At 36.6% G+C, this 27402-nt stretch overlaps 2 long non-coding RNA genes and 2 pseudogenes across 3 annotated transcripts; 3 read left to right on the top strand and 1 right to left on the bottom strand.

The window, feature by feature from the left end:
- Nucleotides 1–436: 436 nt before the first annotated feature.
- On the top strand, nucleotides 437–7580 carry LOC136277707 (uncharacterized). 2 transcript variants are annotated; one of them, XR_010715985.1, is made up of 3 exons: nucleotides 437–1017; nucleotides 5734–6036; nucleotides 6637–7580. It is a non-coding gene; the product is annotated as an uncharacterized lncRNA (long non-coding RNA). The 2 variants fall into 2 exon arrangements; XR_010715984.1 differs by having other exon boundaries at nucleotides 6433–7580.
- On the bottom strand, nucleotides 3744–8276 carry LOC131788705 (uncharacterized; annotated as a pseudogene).
- A 7-nt stretch (nucleotides 8277–8283) lies between these two features.
- LOC131797986 (uncharacterized) lies at nucleotides 8284–16300 on the top strand (annotated as a pseudogene).
- Nucleotides 16301–21185: 4885 nt separating this feature from the next.
- On the top strand, nucleotides 21186–25490 carry LOC136277745 (uncharacterized). The gene is made up of 4 exons (XR_010716023.1): nucleotides 21186–21391; nucleotides 21879–23463; nucleotides 24209–24271; nucleotides 24834–25490. It is a non-coding gene; the product is annotated as an uncharacterized lncRNA (long non-coding RNA).
- The last annotated feature ends 1912 nt before the right edge of the window (nucleotides 25491–27402 follow it).

The following is a 27402-nucleotide window of genomic DNA, read 5'->3' as shown; positions in this document are numbered from 1 at the left end:
GCCTTTTCACCGACAATCCCTTGGCGTGGAAACTGTGAGGAACTATCCAACATGAACAGCAATTTTGCTAGCGTGACAGCCGATTATGCAAATTAGTTCATTGAGCAAACTCCGACCGTTTTATATAAGCAGCTTAATAAATCTTAGATTTAAACCATTTTAAGCTTAAAAGATAGTAGGGAAGAACCTTTAGACCACACCGATTGATACTCTAAACATTCTAAAAGGCCAAAATTTGACAAATTTTACTATATCGTGACGATGACGTCAACAACAACATATCGAATATCATAATTTGATTAGCGCTCTGTCAAAATTTAAGTGGTAAACTCTTTTTTAATAATTTGGATTCTTTTATTTCATATTTAAGTTCTGACAGCATGCGCTACTCAAAACTGTATAAACGTTTCAACACCAAACTGCAGAATTTATTTAGTACAACTGACGATAACAGCACACACTGAAATACACCGTGACCAGTGACTCTGTCACGTAATTCAATCGTGTACTTATCCTGAATATTACTTCTCAAGTGTAAATAAAGCAGTGATAACATCGTCTTTGGCTCAGAAATTTAGTCGTAGCTTGGCATGAAGAAATTGTCCTAGAACTAAGGGTGTCAATATGGCGCCCCCCGTATGTCAAGTTACAGTGTGTTCCCGGGCGAGGCTCAGTCTCACAAGGAGGAAGGGTTACCAAGCTGGTTTTTAATGGTTGTGGTAAAGGTGAATGTATAAGCGGCTAAACTGGAAATTATTGAAGCAAAGTGCGATTAAGTTTGAAGTGAATTGAAATGAAACTACAGTATATGTGCTTGGATTCTGCGTTAGACTTGTGCTTGCCTGGTCATTTTGAGCTCGTATTTTTCGCTTCTCGGATCGAGCGTTCGGAAATGGAGTGTGCAGCCTTGGGCTTTTCCTATGTAAGTAATAAACCTAGAAATGGATAACTCGCAAAAATGGGTTCTTTTCAACATAGTAAGTGGACAGACAGCAAGCGATACACTGTGGAAGTAAGGTGAGGTATTTTTATTGAGAATTTGACCGTAGTTTTTATTCCTAACAGCGGTCGTAAATATTCCCATTTCCCCATAACTCTTATTTCGTAAGATGATCATCTCATAGCTGGAGCATGGGCCGCCTGTGGTTATACATCACTTTGTGATACTTACTAGATTCATCAATATTTTTATTAGCTTCAACTTTGTCAGAAATATCTTAGTTGTGCAGCGGTGTATTTATATAGCCAAGGCAAAAACAAATCAGGGCAACAAGAGGGCCAGAAGGTTATTCCATGTTTAGTGCTATGAAATGGTTTGTATTGCACAAATGTCTCTGAAAAGTCAGTCCCAGACCAGACAGTGCTATGCTTGTGATGCAAGTGAAATTTTACATAAAATAGATATCTCTCTCATGGAAATTAATTGCAGAAATTAAATAGAACTCCTTAATTTTGTCATTTTGCAGGATTCACTCTTTGTGAACATTTAATTCCTATCATTTTACTCTGTGGCTGGCTTTAATCTCTGCATGGCTTCTCCCAAAGACCAGTTGTGGTAATTTCAATTGTTTAGTAAAAACTATTCACAACAAATGTGGTACAAAACCTGATTTGCTTCCCTGTCATCTCCAGTTTTGGATCCTTTAGTAGGGGATATACAAATCTTGTTAATTCAGTAAGTTTCTCATAGTCTGAGGAAGACATTATATATATTCTAATTGCATTTTTGTTATATGTACGGTTTGTCAGGTTCATCCTTAAGATTAGCAAAGATGTGTTTATGGTTTTCATAGTGATACTCATAGGTATCCTGTAATGCTTTCTGGAATTTTTCAAATAGCAAGTTCCGATAACTTTAAAAGGTAGACAATGTGTGATGTCTTCCACTGATTCATACAGATCTGAGTTGGAATCTTCACTACAATTTAAGTCATCATAAGTGCATCATAACAAGCCAACTCAACAATTTGTTATGTATCCAAGATTCACCTACACAGTGGAGTACCTCGATAACAACAAAATCAGTTAACCTTAAGTTTTAGCAAACTTGAGCTACACATCTTGTGCATATAAATCAGTATAACTGAAAGGCACAAGAAAGGGAAATTTTAACTTGGAATTGTAAAAAATTTGTATAAACCTGAAATACCCAGTAGGTCTTTTCGGACAGCCCACCTCTTTTGCTTTCTTTTTTTTCTATGGATAAGCCTACAACTCATTCAGAGTTGAGGTAGGTAATAGTTTCACTAGAAACTCTGTGGGAGAAAACAGCTCTTAAATTGATCAATATAAAATCGCTCGACTATGTCTTATTATCATCATTCTTACTGCAATCTTTTTTTTCTGGTGGTCACCTAACTTTGTGAACGGTGTATATTTTTCAGTGACTAACTGCCGCTTGCCGAGAAGAGAACTAATTTGGCTAAGTTTGTGAGCGGGGTTATTCATCAATGGGTTTGAGACACTGTGTGTATTTTTCAGTGACCAGCTGTTGCTGCTGTTCATTATGTTACTAATCTGACCAAGTTTGTGAGCAAGGTTATGCGTCAGCAGTTTTGAGAAACTGTAGTGCGTCATCGGCGGGAAAGTTGGTCAAAGTAAAACACTTCAGTGGTTTTCTTAAACTGTGTACACTGCAGGAAATATTTGAAAGCTAAGTCATTTTGGACATCAGATGGATCATTGTGAAGAGGCATAGCATCGTGTGGGAATTAAGGCTTTCACATGTTCTACAACCACTCGTGGGTACTAATTTCCAATCAAACGTGGGTTTAACTTGACAATCATGCTGTCATGTTCCTTTAACGCCCTGAAAATACCTAATCAGATAGAGGGGTACCTCACTGTTCGCAGAACTAATTTGATCGTTCTATTGGCATGCCGCTCCTGGAATAAAAAACTATAGATAAGTCTGCTTTCCCAAGCTGATTTATGTGGCAGAAAAATATCAAGATTTTAATAATAGAATGGTAAGAATGAAAATGACCAACACGGTCCCCCCTCCAAATTGACGAATAGCCTCAATTTTCAAAACCCAGTGAATTCACTCTAATCATCAATTTAACATGAGGCAAGGCCGCTGATCATGTTGATCAAAGACTCAGGTGTTCAATGTGTGCATTGCTAGATTTGCATATGAAAAGCTTGTTCTACTGAAATTTTCCAGCTTGTAATCCACTGTAAATTTTCTATTTGACAATGAGTGAGCCAGTATAGTTTACAGGTAGGAGAGTCAGTCTTTGCACATTTTAGTCTTTCCAAGGAAACTGTTATCGTTTCGCCTTTGTTTTTTTTTTTTTCATCTGATCTTTCGAATTCATAAATGTATCAGAAACATCATTTTCTGTACACGTTACTCATCAGCTTATATTTTCTTCTAAAATACTTGTTTTTTGAAACCACTTTGAATTTTCGATCAGCGATTGTTTCAATGATCCACAAAATTTTGTAAAACTCATTTACCACACAATTTTTATGAGTACGAATCACTTTTAGCTAAATTTGTGAGCTTAAGTTTTCATGTGGAATGGTGCGACACAATTTCACAGTTGATTTTCATGAAATGCTGCGTGTGCTGTTCATCAAAGCCTTAGAGGAGTTTATTGTTCAGATGTTCACTTGGTTCATAATTTGTCTTTTTACTCTTTATGGGTCAATGCGATATTTAGATAATAACATCTAAAAGAAAGGGGAGTCGGGGGGGGGGGGAACTTAGATTGTGGGTTTGATCTTTACTTCTCATATTTAATCGCGATAAATTGTTTTTAAATTGTTGTGTGGCATTTTGCACAGAGTTTCAAAAATTTATCGGTATCATATACAGCCCTTCAATACTTTTTAACAATGTGTAGCTACAATGGAAAGGTTTGACATATTACCCCACCACCCTAAGTAAATTTTGGGTCTTTGACATCCTCCCTCCAACTTCATGTGTAGGGGGGCAGGGAAGTATGGATCTTCACAATGAATGACTGCTATGAAAATGATCATAATTTATTCTTGCCAATTATTTACTTTAATTTTGATCACATATAAGTAGCAGAATTCAAATCAGTGCTACATGTATTTTGCTTTTGGAAGGAGTCTAGACTCTACACATGTAGGATTACAGTTTAGCCCCTATTAAAAATATTTGAAGAACACTCATGGGAATGGCCAAAAGGTGGCTGGGGCCTCTCTATAGGGGTGGCTGCTTAAAAGAAGTTTTAATTATTTACAATATTATACTGACAATAGTTTTGGTACATTTAAGTGACTGGTTGATTAATAAGGGGTTGCTGCTAAATGGGACATAGCTGCTTAATGGGGTTTGTCTGTATGTTCTTTTGTCTGAAGCTACGTAAATGTAATGAGCCCCCGATGACCTTCTCACAATATTTCCTTGCTAATTATCATTCTGCTAAGACATTTTGCACTCCTTCAAATGAGAAGCATACCTCATCATTAAAGGTTACGCTCTTTAACCTCTAGGCACAAAAAACAAAGATGTTTTTGTTATCGCTATTATTTCTGTTTATATCTATGTTTAATGGTGTTCCATATTTGAATGAATGAATGAAAAACTTTATTTATGTGTCAAGGAATTCTAGTGTGGGTAAAAAAAAACCTTCTACTAATAGGGGACACTTAAAATAAATAAAATAATTTATTAAAATTTAAACACCTAAAATTTTAAATTTTAAAAGATGTAATGGGGTTTTTCTTATTTATTTTTAACATTCACTTTTTTTAACTCTATGATATCATTGTTACTTTATCATACCAAGTTTGCCCTGAGTCATTAGCCTGAAGAAGAAAGGCAGCTAGCGCCTTTTGAAATATTGGCATTGATTTTATATATTAATCCTTTACTGTAAATAAATCAATTCCTTACCCTTTTTTTTTGGCAACTGTTACAACGGTGAAGTGGGCACGGGTTGTGGGTCTTAAAGTGGGCCACAGACTGTGGGAGTGAGTCACCGGGCCACCAGCCTGCTTTTAGCAAAGCCATCAACCAAGGCCACCAATTAGTTGGATGTTTACATGATTTTTGTTTGCACGAAAACTTAAATGTGCATCTTGACTGGGATATAGTATATGCAAGTTGTATTTTGTGAAATTATTTGCATAGTGCAGGTTGAATTAAACCCCTGATAACTCTCAGGAAGCATGTACTTTGCAGTGTTTCCATAACGAAACATGTGAAAATTGATCTGTTCCACTTCCTCACCAGTGGAGCAGGCACTTCCATCTTGCCATCAACCACCCCATATGACCTGTTTAATATAAATAATAGTAGTAGATCTTATTGTGTAACTTGTTCAAATTTGTGTAACTTATAATTCAAATTAGCTTTCATTTACAAACTTTAAGAAACTACACATGTATAAGCATTATAATTTATACCTGGCATGTCCAACTGTGAGCTTTTGCATGCATTACTGACAAGGCTGGTTTCATATCGCAGTTTCCTAATCCCCCAGCTTTTCCAGCCCACTTCCAGTATTTGCAAACTATATCTTCCCCGAATTGACACTGGCTGGTATCATTTTTTTCTGATGTATAAAGTTTGCATAGCCATACAGCTCTCCCTGGAACATGTTCACTGCCCACTGGGCCAAGCCATGCCTGCAACCTACATGATTGTATAAGTAACACTTTCAATAAGTACACAAATGCATCTCTTCCATATACAGCTGTAGATTTTCAGACCAAATACATTTATGACAATATATATTTCATTTTGACCTGCAGTCTCAAGTCCAGTCTCGTCAAGTTTGGCTGCTTTTTTGCCATGGTTGTTTACAGCCCTCCAGTGTGAATCACCACATCTATTATCAACATCCTGTGGTCAAGCAAAACACCCATCAAATATCACGTCAAGAAAATAAGCTCTAAAAGCCATCAATTGACATAAACGTATGTCATACAAAATGCATTCTAAAGCAAAAACCTTAGATTTGGACTTCTTTGCATATACTGCCTTCATGTGGCTGTCTACGTCATGGTTGTTGGCAATGAAGAGGTCTCCATAGTATGATGGCCTTCTTTGACTAAGTATGTGAGAGAAAATTTAAAAACAAAATTATTGCATTAAATGCAAAACTTAAATTTAATTTCAATTAATATCATCTCTGAATTTTTATACTACTTCTATTTAGTCTACATATTATATTACTGACAGAAAGCAAACTATGAATTCCCTTTGATTAATAAATGAGGTGTTTTATTGTTTCAAAGATTGTATGTAAAACAATTTAGAAATTTGCTGCTAAGGACCTTGATTAAATGTTGAATTACTGCTACAGATTACTGGTTCTTAAAACTGATATGACCACATCATGAAAATCAACATTTTACCATAATTTGAGCAATACACCTCTATATACAGTGAATACAAACCTTCCTGATGTCTTGAAGTGATAAAGTTTCATGTTTCCATCAACATCGCAGGAGTGCTGAAAACTTGAACAAGAAAGGCACTTCATCCAGTCAAGCCCTTGATGACAATCTAACTCGTACTGCAAGAACTTCCACTCTTTAAAAGACCTTGAGAATGTGGTTTGATTAATGGTTGGTGCCTGTTGAAATAATAATTTTTAAACACCCTATTATTATTATTATTATTATTGTTAATGAGATTATTATTGATTTTAGGAAGTGGACTCATACCCCTCCTTTCATAACAGAAACATCCTCAATAGCTCTGATAAAGGAGCTTTCTGAGGTCCCAGGCATTCTCTTCTTAAAAGTATCCCACAGATGAAAAAGCTGCTGATCAAAGACATAACTTGTATCTGTGGGGCTTCCTGGCCAATACCCTGCATGTACAACACCACTTAGGGACCAGGATGGAGAAACAAAATTGCACTGGCTACATTGGATGGTAGACTTGTTTAAATAAAATAATCCTGGAACAAAGAAAACATATATGCATTAATTTTGCAAAACAGAAAAAAAAACAGGCTGAAAAAAATGCACTACTATGTTTTACAAATCAATAGCTCCTGATCACAGGAAGGTGTTCCATCAAGGTATAGATAAAGAGCAAATTATTTTTCATTTCTATGAACATGACTTGTAACTCATTCAGTCTAAACACTACCTTTCTCATTCACAACAATGACCACTCCTGAAGTTGTTAATTGGCGTGAAACCCCAGCCTCTTTACAGCTTGGGCAGTACCCAGGCAAACTGATGAATGGAAATGGCTTAACTTGCAGAGGAAAAAGACAGAACAAACCAGTTCAGGCTATTGATAACATAAATAGTCCAGTGACTGGATTTCATAATCATTTAACTGAAAATCTACATACATGTATAGTGTAAGCTACCTTAAAAGAAAGCAACCCATATAACACTAAACTAACAATTATCACTACTTGGTTTTCAATTCATACATGATGTATGTATATTCTCCAAAGACTCAACAAGAACCCTGAGAATATAACAAAATTAATATCACAAATACAATATTAAACAAAGAAAAACAATGATGGTCAGCACAAATTTAATACATGTACAGTAGCTGTCTTCAGAGTGATGTTCTTCCCTTTAGATATCTGCTTACCTATGTTTTGCTTTACTCCATTTTTATCAATTATCACCATTGGAGGGATAGCCTGAAAGAAACCATCAACAAACCCATCTCTGTTATGAAATGGCAAGAAAGAATGCACATTTACATCACATGAAGGACAGAAAAATTTCTTTGGGCAGTCATGACATCTTATAAGTGTTTTCTCTTCCAAACATATCTGACAATGATCAGGTGAAGGGAGACTCTCAAGATTAAGAAGAGCTTCTAGCAGCAGGTTTCTGTTATTATCCCAGCTGGAGGACAAATTCACCATTCTGGTCTCCCAATTTTTAGATGGATTATTTGTAGAGCTGAGAAACTCATTAAATCTTGCCTAAGCAGCCTTGAGATTGTCTGTGGAACAATATTCATATCTATGTTAATTACATCTGAGATATATCAGGAAATAAATTATTACTATTATTATTATTATTATTATTTTTTATTAGGCAAATAGAAATGTTTTATGCATCACAGATTTCTCCCGCACTAGCAGAAATATTTTTATACAAAACTAAATGTTCATCATTGCTATTTTCATAGGTTAGGAATGTCAGGGATTATCAGTGAAAAAATTCCAGTTGCTGCTAACACATAACAGAAAAATAAAGTAATAAATATAAATCACATTTTTGCAAACTTTAAATAATCAAAAGAAACCAGTTCTTTAACTATCCCCTTTTCCAGCTGGTAAGTCACAAACTCTGGCTCTCTTTCCCTGATAGCGGACACTCACAAATTTTAAATTTTAACTATAGCAATATTTTTCAATGATATCCGCTGACCGTATATTGTGGTGTCGCGTCCAAAACTGGAGGGAGTTACGTGATCGTGTGGGTGTGACACATGATCAGGGATTATTAGTGAAAAAATTCTAATTGCTGCTAACACATAACAGAAAAATAAAGTAATAAATATAAATCACATTTTTGCAAACTTTAAATTATCAAAAGAAACCAGTTCTTTAACTATCCCCTTTTTCCAGCTGGTGAGTCCCAAACTCTGGCTCTCTTTCCCTGATAGCGGACACTCACAAATTTTAAATTTTAACTATGGCAATATTTTTTAATGATATCCGCTGACCGTACATTGTGGTGTCGCGTCCAAATCTGGAGGGAATCACGTGATCGTGTTGGTGTGACACACGATGACAGATCGCAAGATCCCTTCGAACAGTGCACGTTGACCTTGTCGCGGGAATGGCCTCACAGTCTACAACTAGTTTTTGACTTGAAGATGTTACGGTAAGTTAGATGTTGTAAAGGAAATTCCGTTACTTACTTCTTAGCTCTTCTTGCACGATCATGCGGCGGCAACACTTTGGTGTGAAAGAATATTGCGTCGGACTCAAAACATGATCCTCGTTAGTTTCGAAATCTATTTTGTAGCTATTTGAAATATCTTTGTAATGATTATTTCTAATTTTTCGTCAACTCGTATATCCTAAATGTAGGTTTAATTCCGTGAAGTTATGGAAGAGATTCCATGGAATGCTTGCAGCTGGAACCTTATCACACCAGAAATACATCATCGTATTTCAAGATTGCGTCTTAAAGGTTTGCGAACCATTTTCATTACGTTAGTAGTGTTAAAGTTTCAAAGCCTACTACTTTTCTACTGCATTATTCAGACAAAGCTTCCTTTCCTTTAAGGTGTTTTAATGATCTTACTGATTTCGGCGCATATGGTTTATTTGAAGATGACAGTTACGTGTGTGCCACAAACTAAATGCAACCCTTCGAATTTGCCGAAACAGTCTCAATTATTAGATTATTTGTCATCGACGTACATGTTCGCGAGGTCAGTTTTTTGAGAAAGGTGAATACAAGGCGTTGATAGTCAGTTTGTTTCGTTCACCGTGCAGTTAGGATATTTTATCGTTTTATAGGGTCAGCATCAGATTCCATCCACCAAAACCACCTCGGTCGAGAGGGACTGAGATGGAATATTTAATAGCTTGCAAATCATAGCCGAAGATTCTCGGAAATCCGCGAGGAGACATAGCCGAACACCCCAAGAACAAACAGAAACAACATGGCGGGAATTTTAAAGCGCGAACCTTCGCCTGATGGTAGAGATGCGGATAATTTCGGATACGTAAATTCTGTTGATGAGGCGTATAAACTCATTGCGGAGTTCGAAACAGGATCGCGACGAAGTTTTCTTGCTTTAAGGCTGACAAAGGTTTCGGAAACACTGGTATGCATATATATATTTGAAAGCGTTACGTCGCGCTAGCTTGTATCTCTCTTGTCCTTGCTCTACTGAGCCTATCTTCCATTACAATTTAAAAACAGATTACTCGAACAGAAGTCACAAAATACTCTGGGAAGATCCACGAGACATTAAAGGAGCAAAAATTCGTTTTACTGGTGTGCCTTTCATAATTTTGGGAAGAAAAGTGTTCGATTGTCAGCACGGCAAAGATAGAAAAGCTGGAGAGAAAAGGAAACGAGAAGATGCAGAAGAGGTAAATAAAATATTGTACTGTACATACATACTTTTTTTTTTCCGCGACATTGGTGTTGCTACTGTCACCTATGGCTTGCTAACCCGAAAGGTCAAATACAAATATCGCTGGGTCAAATGACATTGATCTCAGAATACTTTTATGACAACCGCGATAACAGTTCAATCTCGGCTAAATTGAAGATAGTTTAGAACTTACCAATTACAAAAACCTCTAACTGGTGTATGCTGCTGACAAAAGAGAAAATAAACGCAATTCTACGTTTTTTGCTTTCTATCAAGCTGTCGTATGTCGGCTCCTTATCTTTCAAGGCATCACGCAATGACACTTCTGTTTCTTCACATTCCAGAAAATAACTTGAGAAATACACTATCACTCATCTCACGCTGATATATTTATCTTTCACAGAAGGCTGGTCACAAAGATTTCGTGTTCAAGAAAAGAAGATTTCTCGTTCAAGACACACGGAAGTTTGACTGCAAAGCACAGATAAAAATGCGAGAAATTTTATTTTTTGCAGAGCACAAGGTAGTTCCACTCATGTATTAGCAGAACGAATCCGGTTTACTGAATAAATCAGATATGCGGTATCACTGTCCAAAATTCCTGCTACATAGTCACCTTTTTGACTGGAATGACGATTCACGAGAGGTGCGGGTCCCGTTCCCTTAGTTATTCAAAAAAATTCGAGCTTTCTGATGTTTTTTATCTGTCTGGGACGTGAGTGTGGTCAAACAAAGCTTACACACTGCCAGCACCAAGTTTTCTTTTCATCCACATAACGTGAATCAATTTTAAAACAGAAAAATCGAGTTGAAGCAGCGGGAAAAACTTATTTGTGCACTGCATCAGTCACATTCAGTTTACCGTTACAAGGCATCCATTTTTTTCCTTTAAGTGTATCATTTTTCGTCTTTCAGATTCAAGACAGCAAAAAGAGACGGGAAACTGCGTCTAGAAATTTGCGAAAAGCTTTAGAAGAAGGGGTCGCCAAGTACGAAAGAAGGATTTACATTGAACTACCTCTCATTACAGACCATCAGAATCACTTCGTTGGCGAGGTAACTTAGTGTTCAACACGAACTAATGCAACGGTCATTGAAAAAAATTACACCTTGTGTTGACCTTGCCTTAAAATACATGATAATAATTCAATCCCAGGGACTTTGATACAGAGTTGGCTGGCAAGCCGGTCAAAATGGGACATAAAAGTGCCTGTACATTTTTCGCCACGATTTCGTTTTCCTTGTTGTTGTCAAAGTACAATTTCAAACATTCACATAATATAAAAAAATTGCAAAGGAGTAAATAACGTATATGTGTGCATTACTAGGGCGTTCCCACTTGAAATAGCGAGCATTTTCACAGTTCGAGTTTTTTATTACTCTAGGTCGCTGGAATCTCTCAACCTCTTGATGAGAAGATCATTAAGAGGATCCACGAGCTCGTAGCGGAGGGAGTTAAAAGAAATATATGAAATGAGACGGCATTTGAAAATCCTCGTGAAAGAGGTCTTGTTTCGAGATGATCAGCCACCACAAGACACAAACCGACGATACTTCCCTAGGACATCTGACCTGCGCACGCACATGTATCGAGCTACGGTTAAAAACCGCATGTCAAGAATTGACCAGGCAAATGTCCACATGAAGACAGATGAGTGGAGAAAAGTTTACAACGCTGATTCCTTTTTCTTTCGTCCCCACTCAGAACAAGTAAACACGCCTATGGAGGTTCCAGTCTGGTCTGAAAATGAAAAAGAAGAAGGTTATCACTGCAAAATTAAGCATTAGGGTTCTTACTTACGTATTGATTATCGTATATCTGTGATCTTTGCCCCGCCTTGACGAGACATCCCTTGATTTTACCATAACGCTTTTTTTATGTTGTTGTTGTTGTTGTTATAGATGAGTTGGGTGAGGAAATACGTCTCACTCAAGAGGGGGGAGAACAAAGCAGGAAATTGTTATTTGTGCATCAAACAGCATGGCAAAAGCGACTGCTTCGTTTGTATGGCAACGACATCTGCCTTCTTGACGCTACGTACAAGACAACGCGATACGCACTACCTCTGTTTTTTCTAGCGGTAAAAACTAATGTTGATTACCAGGTGGTACGGTCCTTCGTGACTGAAGACGAAACTGTGTGTTCAATAAAGGAAGCCCTTGGAGTAGTAAGAGAGTGGAATCCAGACTGGTCACCACATCTATTCATGACAGATAACTGCTCACAGGAGATACAAGCCATCGAAAATTTGTTCTCAGCTAAGTCTGAGTTAATGGCACCTCAGCCCGCATTTAAATTTCAAGATGCAACGGTACGTCTCTGAAAATAACACCCCAAGAATTCCAAAAACAAGTCGTTCCTTCTTTTTGGCCGCAGACTGGAAAGGTTAGCTATTGAACACACTTTTTCAATATATTTTAGAATGCAAAGTACTACTTTGCGACTTCCATCGGGAACAAGCCTGGGAACGATGGGCGTCCAAAACGGCCAATGGTGTTGTGGCACATAAAGAGGAACGGCTCGCCTTGCTGCGAAGAACAGCACATGCTTCCACGAGGGAGGAATTCGAGTCCGCTGTCACAGTGCTGGAAAATTTCCATGTTTGGAAAAGCAACAAAGCCTTACGTCACTGGTTCCAAGACACGTGGCTGGCAGAGCGAGAGGTTAGTTTCTACAGCAATCATTCGTCGATAAAAACCTCAACACTAACGTCCAGTCTTCCCTTGATATAAAGTTCAAAAGATAGTGGTGAGATTGAAATAGTGAGGGTTGAGAAAGAGAACTGCAACCTCCACCCAAGAAGTCCATGTTGACTATTCTCTCTGATTAATTCTCTTTCGCATTGACGCTACCCAAACATTTTCAAAAGGTGAAGAATTGGGACGGCAAAGCTGTTAAGCGATGCTTCAGTCTCCCTCGCCTGGTCCATTAAAGATTTAAATTTGAAAAGCGAGGAAATCAATACCCGTAGAAATCTGGGATCCATTGGGAAAACTTATATTTTAAGATACTTTAGTAAGAAACGCTACGTCAACAAATTTTCCAATTCATACAAACACCAATTTATGTTTTCTTTTCAGCGATGGGTTTGGGCTTTTCGGCAAGACCGTCTTCAAGTAGCTGTCAATACCAACAACGGTCTTGAAAAACAAAGCGAGGATTTCAAATACAACCACCTCGCTAACCGTAGGGATAAGAGCCTGAGTGGAATGCTCTCCGTGCTCATCACCGATTTTTTACCAGAATAGTACTCAAGGTAATCTGTAGTTCTGTAATTACTGAACATTGAGGGGCGTATAGTGGGTTAGCGCATCAACAAATAATAATGAAAAAGAGAACAATTCATCTTGCGACCTTACGCTTCCAAAGGATAGTTATTTAGTATCAGTACGTGCTCACTATACTTTCAGCCACATGAAAAACACATATGCAACTAACGCAAGGGGACAGCAAAAGTTTTGTACATTTAACTTGCTCCGCCCATGGTAAAACGTTTAACCTCTTGTCGTTTTCTTCTCCGTGCAGGTACATGGAAAAAATGTCAGGTGTCACAGAATGTACAGAACATACAACAAAGAGTTACCGGAATTCCTCGTCAACAGGCCAAGATATTTTGTGGAGCACTGCAAAGAAAAAATCAGTCTTGCAATGGATATAAAGAAGAGCAGCATCAAGCCATCAGACACTGGAGGTGTATTTGAAGTTAAAAGTGAATCGTCAAGTAGGCGGTGGTACCGGCTGCAGTTTAGGCACAAAGAAGGAACATCACCCTCATGCGAATGTGAGGCATGGCAGCGAAGGCGCTTGCCTTGCAAGCACTTCTTTGCTATTTTTAAGCACTTCCCAGAGTGGAATTGGGAGAAACTGCCGCAAAACTATCGGAATTCGCCATACCTAACCCTAGATTATCATCTACTCAATGGCAGCAGTCCTTTTCCTTCCCCATCCAGTGTCTTACCTGAAGCCAATAGTGATAGTCCACAGCTAAATGAGCCACTGCCTAAAAAATCTTGGCTGTGTTCAAAAGAAAACGTATCCCCTATTCCTGAAACCGCTATCCCAATAAGGTTCACTCATCACCAAAAGAAAAGTGAAGGAAAAAAATTCCGCATACTCCTGGATGAAATTTGCCAACTCACATTCGTAGTTCAAGATCAGCAAGCGTTGGCAAATCTTTATAAGGAGCTATCGAGTCTTCGTGACGAAATACAACAGTTCAAAACATCAGAAGACGGACTCGTCATAGAAGGTGGTGAGAGCAGTCCTTTCATGAGAAAAAGCATAAAAATGGAAAACAAGGCACGCAGCTCGATTGAAAACCGATGTAAAACTTCCCTACCAAAAAAGAAACCGCAAAACAGATACACTGCGCGGGTGGGTGTGAAGGCTGCTACGAAGCGAAAGACATGCTTTGTCCACGTACCTGTCACACCAACAACCGAATATCAAAGAGCATTTTACAAAGAAACAAAACCTGCAATCTTCCCTGAGCAGACAATCAGTAAAGAAAAAGAAGAGGAAACCAGTAATGAAGAGGACAAAGTGGAAGCTGTGAATGCTTCCAAATCTGATGAACCAACAACCATATCCAAAGGAAGTGAAAATTGTGAAAGAGAAACTGACGCGTATGGCAAGCAGGAATGTGAATTTGGAAAGCTAAAAGAAAACAGTGGTAAAGAAGGCGAAATGGAAGGTTCCCCATCACCCAAATTATACAACAAAAATGAAACGAAAAATGAAAAGAAGGAAACTGTAAAGAAACCTCCTCCTGCAACAGTAGTGATTGACGATGACAGTTCATCACCAAAAATTTGGTTACCTTTACAAAATGTTTGCCCGGACGATCCGGAATCGCGACTCACAATCCTGGAAGCCACCAAAAACAACATTTTGGACAAAAATGGATGGCTTTATGACACAGAAATCAATGCTGGCCAAATCCTTCTTAAGAAACAATTTCCTCTGGTTGATGGCCTTTGTGATCCTGCTATAAGAGGTCATTTGATCGATCCAGCAACATCTGAGTTTGTGCAAATCATAAATGTTGGACACTGGCTATGTCTTAGCACAATTGGTGTGTCACATCCTGGCACTGTCAGAGTCTTTGACAGCCTGTTCATCAAGCCAAATGCCATTGCAGTTGAACATGCCTGTCAGATGTTGCTGCATGCTGGTGATACAGTCACCTTCATCAATGAGAAGGTACAAAAGCAGATAGGTTCTGCTGACTGTGGTCTTTTTGCCTTAGCATTTGCCACAGATTTATGCCAAGGTTTAGATCCAACGACTCAGTGTTACGATCAAGCACTGATGCGGCAGCACTATGTCACATGTCTTGAAAGTGCCAAAGTTACTCCCTTTCCAAAGACTATAAGAAGGGTTCCTTGTCATGTCGTTGAAAACAAGACATTGGTACAAATTTTTTGCAAATGTTGACTGCCAAATGACAAGAAAGAATATGTTATATGCTTTAGATATTCCAGTTGGTATCACCCTGAATGTGTGCAAGTACCAGATTGGGCAATCAACTCAAAGAGGAAATGGCAATGCCAAAAATGTAAAGATCGCAAAACATTAAGACTACAAAACAGTTTGGCTTAAATATCAAGAAATTAATGTTGCAAGTAACAGCCAGTTATAGTTAGAGTTTTATCAAATCAATTACATTATTAAATTTAGAGTTACCTTATTTTGAGAGAAGGAGATCGAGGAGCTGTAATATACTTATCAATATGGGACCACAAAAAAAAATTTGTTTACAGAGACTTTTGGAGGAGAGAGGGGGAAAACTTGTGACAAGCTGGCTGACATATACATGAACTTTACTAAATGGGTTAAGTGCTCAGTATTTGGATCAGCTATGGCTCAAATTTTAACTTTGCTTTAGCTTCAAGTTTAATCCTTTGTGTTTTCCTTTCTCCGTGTTTATTTTTCAAGTAATGTTACACAAAAGAACACAAAAATAATAAATGCTTTTGAATATTAGGAGCCTGGCATAAGTGAGAAACCAAAGTTAATTTGGGTAACAAAGTTAATTTGATCTTCCAATGTTATTTAATTTTGACCATTAATAAAATTTGCTATTTAAATTTATCTCCTCCATTGTTTTGGATGTTGTGTACAAAAAACAAACAAACAAACAACCAAGAAAACATTCAGTTACAACTGTCCTCTATTGTGGTCAATTATCCCAAAATACACAGTATATAATGATTTCATTTACCAATGTGGCAAAGACCTGTCACTGTGTGTTCATAAATTAAAAGGGAAATAATTTGTAAAATGTAAGCCATTCTACATCTTGAGTGTATAATTAATCATCCATATGAAATAGAAGGTTACTTGAAATAAATGTGAAAGATTTATAAGATATTCAGACCCCTGATAACAATTACTGATGTGCTGATTTGTAGTATTTAAAAGTAATGATTTTAGAGGAAGTAGTGGAAGAAATTTTTGGATATGGAATTTTGTTGCAAGTATCTGTTAATTCAGTTAAAAACTCTCTCATCATATTTCAAGAGTACATGATTGCCACACCAAAACCTTTTGTATTCTATATTGAGCACCATGTTATGATTATGGTTTCAATAATAAAAGGTGCTGACTTAAGAACTATGGAGAGAGAAACATCCACCAAAACCACTTCCATTTTACGTGTTATGATTTCATTATGAACGTTTGGTCAGCAATTGTGCATTATAAGAAATAATTAGCCAGAACACTAACTGCTAACGTTTTGCGGAATATAAATCTTTTGCTTCCTTGAAGATCTAACAATGGCTTTAGATAAAGTTAGAAAAATACTCATGATGGTTTTGATCAGTGTTTTGGTGGATGGCCACTCCTGACATCCACCAAAACTACCTAACACCTTGGCACCTTTTAAATATCTGAAATATCTGCCTAAAATTTCGCAAAACGTTTTATAACACTACCATCAAACAATAAATTAATACTTACCATTTCTCGGGTGTAAAGTTTTGATGCAATTTCCCAAACAATATCACACTCAAATCATCGGGATGAATCGGCATGTTTTCGTAGCTTCCTAATTGTCTCGAAGTATAATACGTCATGAGGTGTCCATCATTCTACCTCAGTCCCTCTCGACCGAGGTGGTTTTGGTGGATGGAATCTATTGCTGACCGTTTTATAGTTTGATATGGAGGTTGTTTTCACGATTTCAGAGCTTAGTCGAAAATAAATCCCACTCAAGCATGGTTGCACCCTGCCACACAGTGACAATGATGTCAGAAAATCGTACTATTTCATTGCAAGAAGTCAGCTTTGCTTTTGTAAAGAATTACCCATAACCTCAATTTTTAAACTGTCAGCTGTGGCATACTGTTGTTGGAACAACAACTTTCTGCGGGAAAATATGCCATTTTTAACGAATGATGGTCGCTTTACCAACGCGTAGATGTAAGTTCGCCAACGTCCAAAATAGAGCTTTTAGTTAAAAATAATCGTCAAATAAATGACTCGGAATTTACCTGAATGATACAGATAGTTGATGTTGCGTCTTTCCGGATTCTGTTACAGACCGCTGTCTTTGTTATTGAACCTTTAAATTCGTCCCAATCCCTTTTTAAATATTATAACATTACATTATTGTTGCTCGTTTTCATTTGCAAACTTGGTGGCATCTAAAGGAGCCGTTTTTTGTTGTGGTTTTTGTTGAGTTCTTAAGTTCTCATGGGTTGGGCCTTTGAGATGAGAACAGGTTCTCAGCAGCTGTGCAGGGTCTACTCTGTTGTCTTGTACTACTCCCAGCTGTCAAATGGCATTGCCAGCAGGTTTCTGTGCTGCTTCTGCTGGACCTGCTTCAGTTTCCTGTTTGAGATAACCCTAATGTGGATGACTGTAAGTCTGGCCTCTACATGATAGCACACATGATCCAACTTACCTATCTATCACGACTATGTGCAGCTTGATGCAGGATAAGCTGATGTGGATGTTCTATACTATCTTAAATGGCTACAAATTATACCATAAAAATTAATCAAAAAATGAATAAACACTAAATAAGGGATAATGATCACTTCTATCATAAAAATACTCCACATGCATCCATAAATTGTAACAGAGTTTTAAGTAAAAAAAATTATGATTGTTTGTTGTTGTCACTGTGGAGCTGCATCAATAGTTGTTTAGATGTTATGCTGGGTTCACTTTAAAAGAAGCAAAAGAAGGCATGGGTGTGCTCTTTACTGATAAAGTAAGTTGCAATTCAAATTTACGTTACACTCATCAAACACATTTCTCTGTGATGGTGTGTGTGAATTGGCAAGAGGAAGTTTAGAAGCAGTACTTGAAAGATCTAACACTGGGTATAATGAGAAAGAAACTCTGAGAAAGAATTTTCAGATTTCTTGATCAAATCTTAGCCAGTATTGAGCACTGTAAGATCATCCAAGAGCTCATGAAGTTAAAATGAGATTCACAAGATGAACTTTAACATGTTTTATTTACAATGGGTGATTCAATTTAACAATAACCATAGAATTTTAGGGAAATTAATATGAGCAATATTTAAGAAACTTTAGCATTTGGAAGATTGTCATTTCAAGAGGTGGAGGAGCTAATAAATGCAGTAAGTTTTGGAATGTTAATGTTAGCTTCCAAGAATGCAAATGCATTCATATAAATGTGCCAGTAAGCAGAGCAATAGAGCAACTCATATTAATTACTAAGAAATAACTAAAGTACCTATTGTGACTTAACTGAACTTTTACCTTCATTAGAGAACTTAACTAGATGGGCAAGTCTGCTAATTTAAAATTACTTTTGCCAAGTAGGCTAGCTTTATTGCAATTATAATACAAGACTGTCTCTCTATGTATGTTCTATGTTTCTAATTTGGAAAATTCAAATTCCCTTTCCCACCCAAACAAGGTTCAAATTCACCACCCCCCCTGCACTGTTAGGAGAGTTGAGGTACAAATCTTGGGAATGAAAGGGATGGGTTTAAGGTGATACTTGAAGTCCTGGAAAAATCAATCTGAGTCCTAGAAAAGTCCTTGAAATTTGTTTCTGAAAATGGGTACCAACCCACTGAGCAATTGCTCAACTGAACTCCATCCTATATCAACCGTAATTTCCAGCCGTTTACATGCACGGCCGATTACCCACACTGGCCGATCCCTTGTGAACTGAATTCCCAGTTTTCTGGGAATTCCTAGGAATTCTCAAAAATTCCCAATTATGCAAATGACCCTTGCAAACTGAATTCCCAGTTTTCTGGGAATTCCTAGGAATAATTTCCTAGGAATTCTCAAAAATTCCCAACTATGCAAATTAACTCTGATTTAAAAAGCTTGGAATTACTGGGAATTTCTGGGAAAGGAAGACTCCAGTTTTGTGAGGACTTGGAATCCCTAGGAATTCCTAGGAATTCTCAGCTTTACAAACTACCTATAATTTAAGAAGTGTGGAACTCTTGGGAATTTCTGGGAATTGAATTTGAGGCAATTTTAATACCCTGAGGTCCACATAAATTCTAAGAAATTCTTAATACCTTGAATGTGAAGGTTTTAAGAAAAGGAGTAATTTCAGAGGCTTAAAACTTTATCTCAATAAAAGGTATGCTATTCAAAACTTACCAAGAGATATACACTGTATCACAGTTTTGCTTTCTAACCTCAAAGGACTCTTGGATTCCATGATCAAAAAATATTTTTATTGTGATGCAAATTAATGTCTCATGTTCGCTGATGTGCCGAAATCATCAAACATTCATTAACTTTTCCTTAGTACGCAACTTCCACAATAATTAACAATAATTACATTGTTATCTTACTTCCCTAACCTACATTACTGGTTGCCTTTGTTTGAAAACCTTGGAACAGTCAAGCTCAGTTTCCTCAAACACTGTCAGAGGCTTTTTGTTGACAATACTTTTAGTAGAAATTTCATGCCTTAGACAAACAAATTCAACACCTCATTAATCTTTCTTTATTCATGACTGTGGTTGCTTTTTTTTTTTCAGTTTTTTGCTCTATTTTCATGAATAATTGCTGTAATTTGTTTTGCTGTTTTTATTCTTACAAAACATTTTTGTAAGAGTTCTAATACTTGTGGATCATCCACACACTTTGCAAACATTTGGCATGCAGACAAGACAGAGGTAGTCAATGTTCCCTTTGAGAAAAAACACCTTTTAAATGACGTCTTCAATTTACTTTATTTGAAACTCTGATCTGAAAATATTTGTCAACAAGACTTGTTAGTAGTGAGAAGTACCAACCAAGTTTCCTTTCATAACTTAATTTCTTAAATGTCCCAATCACTGGATCTCCCAAAAAATATTACATCTTTTTATTTTTGGTGCAAAATACAAGTCCTTCTTTATATAAAAATGAAAAGTGCAAGTCACACTTCAAAAATAACAGCTCTAAAGTTTACTTGTTGTTCTTCTCTGTCTGTTAGCTATCAACAAAATTGTTTTATACTTCGGACAGTGCATAACTATTTGTGGACCAGAGTTCTAACGTACCTCTGTAATCGCATATAGCTACTTCTGTCTCTTGTACAAATGTTTCTCCTTTGTAAGACGCACTCTACTCTGTTGTCACCACTGCTTTAAGTTCAGTGGAAACGACTGACTGAGGAATCGAGATGGCGGTGTTGGAACGTGTTGCTGAACGCTTGCTACGGTCAAGCTTTGTAGATTTAGGTACTGGTACACTGGGATCATCTATGTATCTCTTACACTTCCTAATGTGGTATCCTTCTTTTATAAATATGAGGGTAAAAGACGATTTGTAGTCGCATTCAAAACTGTGATTGGCTTGTGTTATTTCTCACCTTTGCCATGAACACAACTCAAGTGAGTTTCGAGTCTTTGTTTCCTCGACAACTTTCGGCCACAAATCGTGCATTTGTAATACGATCGATTCTTGTCGATTATTTCTACATAGAGTGAGCTCACATCTTTATTTAAATGACCAAGGTATCCATCGTCTAGAAGCAGAGAACCGGTCGGAGAAGTCAGAATAAAATTGTACGCTGCAATCGGCAAGCCAGCGGATTCACTTTGCTAGCCAATGACAAGTCCTAAAAGATCCACGTGATCATGCCCGTGATCGGAAACAAAGGAGACTCCATTTGGCGCTCATCTTTGAATGTACTTTTCATCGGTTCATCGCTTTTCTCAACTGTTTTGCTTAATATAACATTTCTAAAGATAGCTTTTATTGTGGTTCAATGGCAAAACGAGAATAGCGTGAGTGTTGTAAAAGAAAAGAAAGTCGTTGGCGCCGTGGAGTTAAAAGAAGGGACAACAGTTGACATATCGACTGGTACAAACAAGGGTCGAGTGGCCATCTGTAAAGCTACGATTTTGAAAGTTTGTGGTGAGTAAAAATTGCGATATTCGTTTCGTGATCAAAACCTTATAAAAGAATAGATGTAGCGGGTTGAATTAAGCTTACATAACGCTCGGCGCAACTGAAACTAGAATAATTCTGAGAATCGACTCGGTCACTTGCATGCCGCAGTTTCTTAAGCTTATGCTTTACAATGAAATAAACCTATCAGTAAGGTTTCAAGATTCCTTCAGTCACGTTTGGGAACATTCAAGATTCATAATAGGAACTGTTATTAAACAAACCTAATTACATAAAGAAGCCCTCCTTGGTAAAAACAAAATAATGTATTCAGCCCTTTTTTAGTAAAATCTATGAGAGAGATGTACTAACTCCAATATAAAAGTCACTCAATATAACAGAGATTTCTCAATTTGAGAATCCAATGAATGCCCTTTTCCTCATAGCCATCTTAAAGGCCCGGTCTGAGCTTTAAATATATATATTTAAATATATACATTTTTTTCAAATTCAGATGTCATGGAACCCAGATACAAAATGGTCAAGCTTCTTGTAGACAACCTCATTCAAGGCCAACTCATTGTGAGCCCAGGAAAAAAATACAAACAGCAGCTAAGTTTGCAGTTTAGGATAACTTCATTCTAATTTATTGTTACAGTTACAACAAGATTTTAATCAAAAAATCAATTTTATTTGTCTGTAATTAACAGAGTGCTTGGTTTTCAAATATAATTTAAGATATTGTATTTTATGGAAAAGAATCAACAGATTTTATTCACAATTTGTGTCAAACCAAATTTAATGATTGATTAGGACTATTTTATCTGAATAGCTGTAATTGAGGATTAATCCTTATGAAGTTTTCAAGAAAAGAAAAATCAAATTCCATCCTAATATTACCACACATTGATGTTAATAATGAATCAAAAATATTTTACATGTAAGCCTTAATTAAGCTTGTAAATAAATTTCATTGAATACTTGAATTTTAGCTGGGTTTTTTAATTTAAAGTATTTATTTTGTATCATTAGCCTCAAATTTTTGCTTAAAATTCCCAGTTATTCTAAAATATTCCTAAAAATTCCCAGAAATTCCAAGGAATTTTTTAGATTTACAGTTTTTCAGGGAAAGTCATTGGTTCTCTGAGTTGGAATTCCTAGGAATTCCAAGTCCTGTTGGCTATAAACTTGGAATTTCTGGGAATTTCTAGGAATTTCTAGGTTTTTAGAACCAGAGTTGTTATGGTTTGGAATTCCTAGGAATTCCAAAAGCCATTTCGCAAGGGTACTCCATCTAACACTGATTTTTCATCAAAACTAAACAAAACTTGCCTGCAGCAATAAATCATGTCTGGTGTGGTCAGTTGAGTTCCATTGAAATAAATTGCTTGAAATTCTGGAAAATATGAAGCAGAAAATTTTTTGATTTCTCAAAGTAAAGACTACTACCAGCCATTTATTTGGCTTCCATTGAATGTGATTACTATGGGATCTAGTGAAACTTTGCTAATTTACTGGTTTAGCTCGTTTACTTGCAAGGAGAGACTGACTTTCATATGACTTGTGTAAAAGTGAGTTTTTGACTGAAAAAACAAGAAGAGCTTAACATGGTTTAGACTGCTGATTGTTGTTACACCTTTTTACCTTGAAGTTCACTCATATACCTATACCAAGAGTGTAATTAACGGATTACTTGCAACAAGTGCTAACCCTTCTTCTCCCAAGATTGGACTGTTAATTGTCCCCTCTTGCTGCCACTTATTTCTTTTTAGATTAGTTACAAGAATTTGGTGTTAGATCAAGTTTAAAACTTCTACCTTATAAGTTTTGGTATTCTTGTTACCTGTTTTCCAGATAAGGATGTGGATTATTGGAGAGAAGTTACATGTGAATAACTTTTGGGATTTCCATGTATGGGGTTAAGGCAATCAGATTACCCTCCTTGTTTGGTGATGGTGTCTAGTTCATGACATCTTGTATGTTTTTTTCAGAAAAACTTCAGAAAAGGACATTTGATTTAGTATCCAACGCATACACCTCTATCAGAGCAGAAGACTTGGCTAAACTAATGGGGATAACAAGGGACGCTGCTTTGAGTGGTTGGTGTTGCAGTTTCACTGCATATATTTAGTGTTATTCAGTCATCATTTGAAATGTTTAGATAAAAAGTGATGGTAACAGTGATCTTTAGGAAACAGTAAGTGAAAGAAAGTTGTGCATGTCTAAATAAAATTGTATTATTTCGCATTATGATCAGTTTCTTTAAAGAAAAAAGTTTGTTTACAAACAAACATGCAAACAAAAACTGAGAAAACTTGATGAATGGAACATCATTAGTAAATTAACTAGTATTAATCATGGATTGAAAAAGTGTGTTCAGTATAAATCAGGAATGGAATTTTGTCTCTGTGTAATAAAACCAATTGTATAATTAAATTTCTGAACATCATATAGTGGCTCACAGCTCTGATATTTAGTAACCCATTTTGTTTGATCAACTGCTTCCAATTCAGCTACATGCACTTTATCTTCCCATGTGATCCAAACAGTAGAAAGTCTAGATACCCACATGAGATCTAGGCCATGTGTGTCTGTCAGTCCAAGATAGTGTGGAAAAGCTGGAGCTTTTTGGCTTCAGATCAATGCCTGCAGAAAGCAGAAACCTTGAATAGTATGTTCTTCGTCAAAAGTAAATGATCAATTGATTAATACAGAAATCCACATGAAGGGAATTTGCCGATAATTGATCATTATTGAACAACGGTTTTGATAATAATAGTTATAATAACAATGATTATAACAGTTGATTCATATTATTCTTTTTTTTGTCTGATGACAATTTAGCGGCTGTTACCAGTGGATGGATTAGTGATCCAGCCACAGGAATGATCACTCCCAAGAAGACAGGTAGAGATACAAACTCAGACTTAAATATATTTGTAAATTTTATAATTCCCTTACCTTTTTTTTGTTATTCTCTACACTCTTATGACAGAGCAATGTTTAATTCAGTTGTGAAATGACATTCCTCTGAGCTGCGACCATTTTGGTTGCCATGGCATATTAAAAAAAATAGTTTGGGGGACAAGATCATTAGTGAAAGTCACCAATTAGGTGACCTGTGTTCTGTAGTCAAGTTTGTACATTTAACTAATTAGTCTTCAGTCTTTGCCTCTTTCTCCTCTTTCTCCTCAGTGTGTAAGTGTTAAGTTTTGAGTTGTTGCATGAACCTTCAACAACCATGGTAATCATGTTCAAATTCATGGTTGCTTGATAGTCACTTTGAAAAATCTTGAGTTTGGGGCACTAAATGAATCTTTGAATCCTATGAGAGGTTCAAAAACACTTGTCAAATTTCAAAACTACAATCAATTGTGATATGTCAGTGCACCTTTTCAGGCAAAAAATCGAATAGGAGAATTAAAAGCATTTTTCATTCTTTGACTCCTTTTTCTTATTTTCTTTGTAGAGCTTCCACAGAAAGAGATTCCACTCACAAGTGAACAGGAACTTGCACTATTGACAGATTATGTGTCATTTTTAGAAAATTAACTTAAACTTGAAAAGCAGTGATACATTTTAAATATAACTTGTATCATCTGAGAACTAGCATTCTAAATGTAAATAACTTCATTAAGACCAAAGTTTGTTGTAGTTTATAGACTCAAAGATGACTTTGTGTCCAGTAAGAAACATGCAAGGCAACATGCTTACACATGAAGGTAGCAATTATGGCCTTGGTCACTGGAGAGTCTCTGTGTCTCAGTGTTAGAATGTGGGAGTGTGGGATTCGCAAAGACCAAAAACAGGAAAATGAAGATACACAAGAAGTCAGTCATACAACATAAGCCAACTGAATGATAGAAGAGTCTTAGGCAATCACCAATTTACAAAACAAACTAAATATGTGGGACACAAGCCACAAACTTTTTGCTATTACCAATTTACAACACTTGCTATCAACAATCACCAACAACATCAATGGCAATAATTTTTGGAGAAAAAAATTGGCCTGTCCAGGATCAATTACAAATAAAAATTGTGTTGGACTGTTGGGGTGAACTAACTCGAACACCACAAACAGACAGGAGGCACCAAGAGTTTGATCAAGAACTGATTTTTTTAACGGGCGACTGTCCCTCTTTTCTTAATGACTCTTTCAGCCCGGGCCTTAGTACACTCTTTAAAATCCTATTGGTAGGCATGTGTGGGCTTACCAGACAAGTGACCTTGCCAGATTAAACGTATTTTTAGAACACCAACCCGAACGATTTCAACAGACTTTCGAAATCAGAGAACAACAAAATACTCGAGAAACAATTGACTTCAATAACTAAAAACCTAAACAAGATCTCTAGTGGAGGACTCTAAGCAAGGTGAATAGATAATCCTAAACAGACTGTGTTTGGGATTGTCTGCTTGTGGACCTCCAGTGGCGATTATTGTCCAAGAACAAAGCCCCATCATGATGGTCCAGGTAAAATCACTCGGAAAGCAAAACTACATATATTGTGTGGTCCTGCATCACATTATCAAACAAGGCTAGCAAGACTCGAGATTATCTAACAGGCCGAAACAATTCCCAAATGCTTAACCAAAACATTTGTAATTACAGCAGTTCATATAAATTTAAACAAAGTGATGTTTGAAGAGTGTTCAACCTGTTGTCAGTTAATATTAAAAAAAAAAAAAACGGAAAAATGTATTCCCTCTATTAATTAATGAACATCTTATAAACTGAATTTTGTAATATCCTCCAGCGTTATGCAATTTTTGAATGCTGTTGATGGTTGCAACAAGAGAAACAGTGCTATTTAGTTTTATTATATTCATCTAGAGGCAGTTGACTCTTATTAAAGAGCAAGAGGGAATAGATATATTTTGACCTTTTTGTGGGTTTAAAAATACATGTCGTACAGAAAACTGAAAACCACATCAAAAACCCTGTGCATTCGCTATTATTTCTTACAAGATTTTCAAGAAGTGATTTGCTGTTAACTGAATCAGACAATATTCCTTCACTGTAATCACTTTTAAGATCTAAACTTACTTCAGTACCACAAGCATCAACAGTTTTTGGCAAACCATCTAACGGTAAATACTTGTTCAAAGATGAATTTTCATATAATCTTTTTCCATACTGAATAACATCATATAAGGTTTGAATTCCAATAACTAAATGATTTTATTACAGAGTAGCAGAGTGAATAACCAGCCACAGCACAACTCACATTTAACTTTCTGGTTTCACAGGCATGACTCTGAAAAAGGGTACTATTTTGAACTTTATTACTGTTAACCCCTTTCAATTCAAATATATCATTGTCATGTATACTCTGAAAATAATGTACTAAGCTATTCAGTGATGATACTTCAAGCAGCACACATGTACCTTGAGGATGGCTTCTACCATAAATATCCCTTGCACGAGAATCGAATATATTCAAGCCCACATTACCTTTACAATAGATAGCAACTGCAGTACATCCTATTGTCAAGACAAAATTGTTGAAATTTTCGGATGTAAGTGATTGAAAGGCTCTATCTAGGGAGGTACCAAACTGACATCCTTCTATTGTAGCTTCTTGATGAATAGTACCAGTGTAGCTCTCACTGTATTGAAGTTCATAGTCAGTCTTGAACACATTTAAAAGTGTGGGTAATTCTGTCTGCATTAAAAATGATTGCCTGGTTCACCGAGACAAACTTGAATACAACTGATTTCCAGTATTCATTATTGACACAAGATCATTAGCAGAATTGATTCCTTGTTTGTTGTTGTAAATCAAAGAGCATAAACTCATTTTAACACACTGATGTCCTGAATTCTGTCCAAATACCAATTCATTAGCTTGGCTATATGGTGCCATTATTGTTTTGCTAGGGACAATGTACATTGGAGTAGGACCAGGGTTTTTCTCTATATCTGAACTCTCAGTTGAAATTTAGATTAGTTTGACGCGTGTGTCTGACTCTTATAAAGACACATGGCTCTATTACAAGAAAACGTTGATAAGTACCTACTTGCTCTATACTTC

The sequence above is a fragment of the Pocillopora verrucosa genome, chromosome 13 (assembly GCF_036669915.1).
Source record: "Pocillopora verrucosa isolate sample1 chromosome 13, ASM3666991v2, whole genome shotgun sequence".
NCBI lineage: Eukaryota > Metazoa > Cnidaria > Anthozoa > Scleractinia > Pocilloporidae > Pocillopora > Pocillopora verrucosa.
The sequence above is the reverse complement of the archived record's forward strand: the minus strand, read 5'-3'. Positions and strand labels throughout refer to the sequence as shown.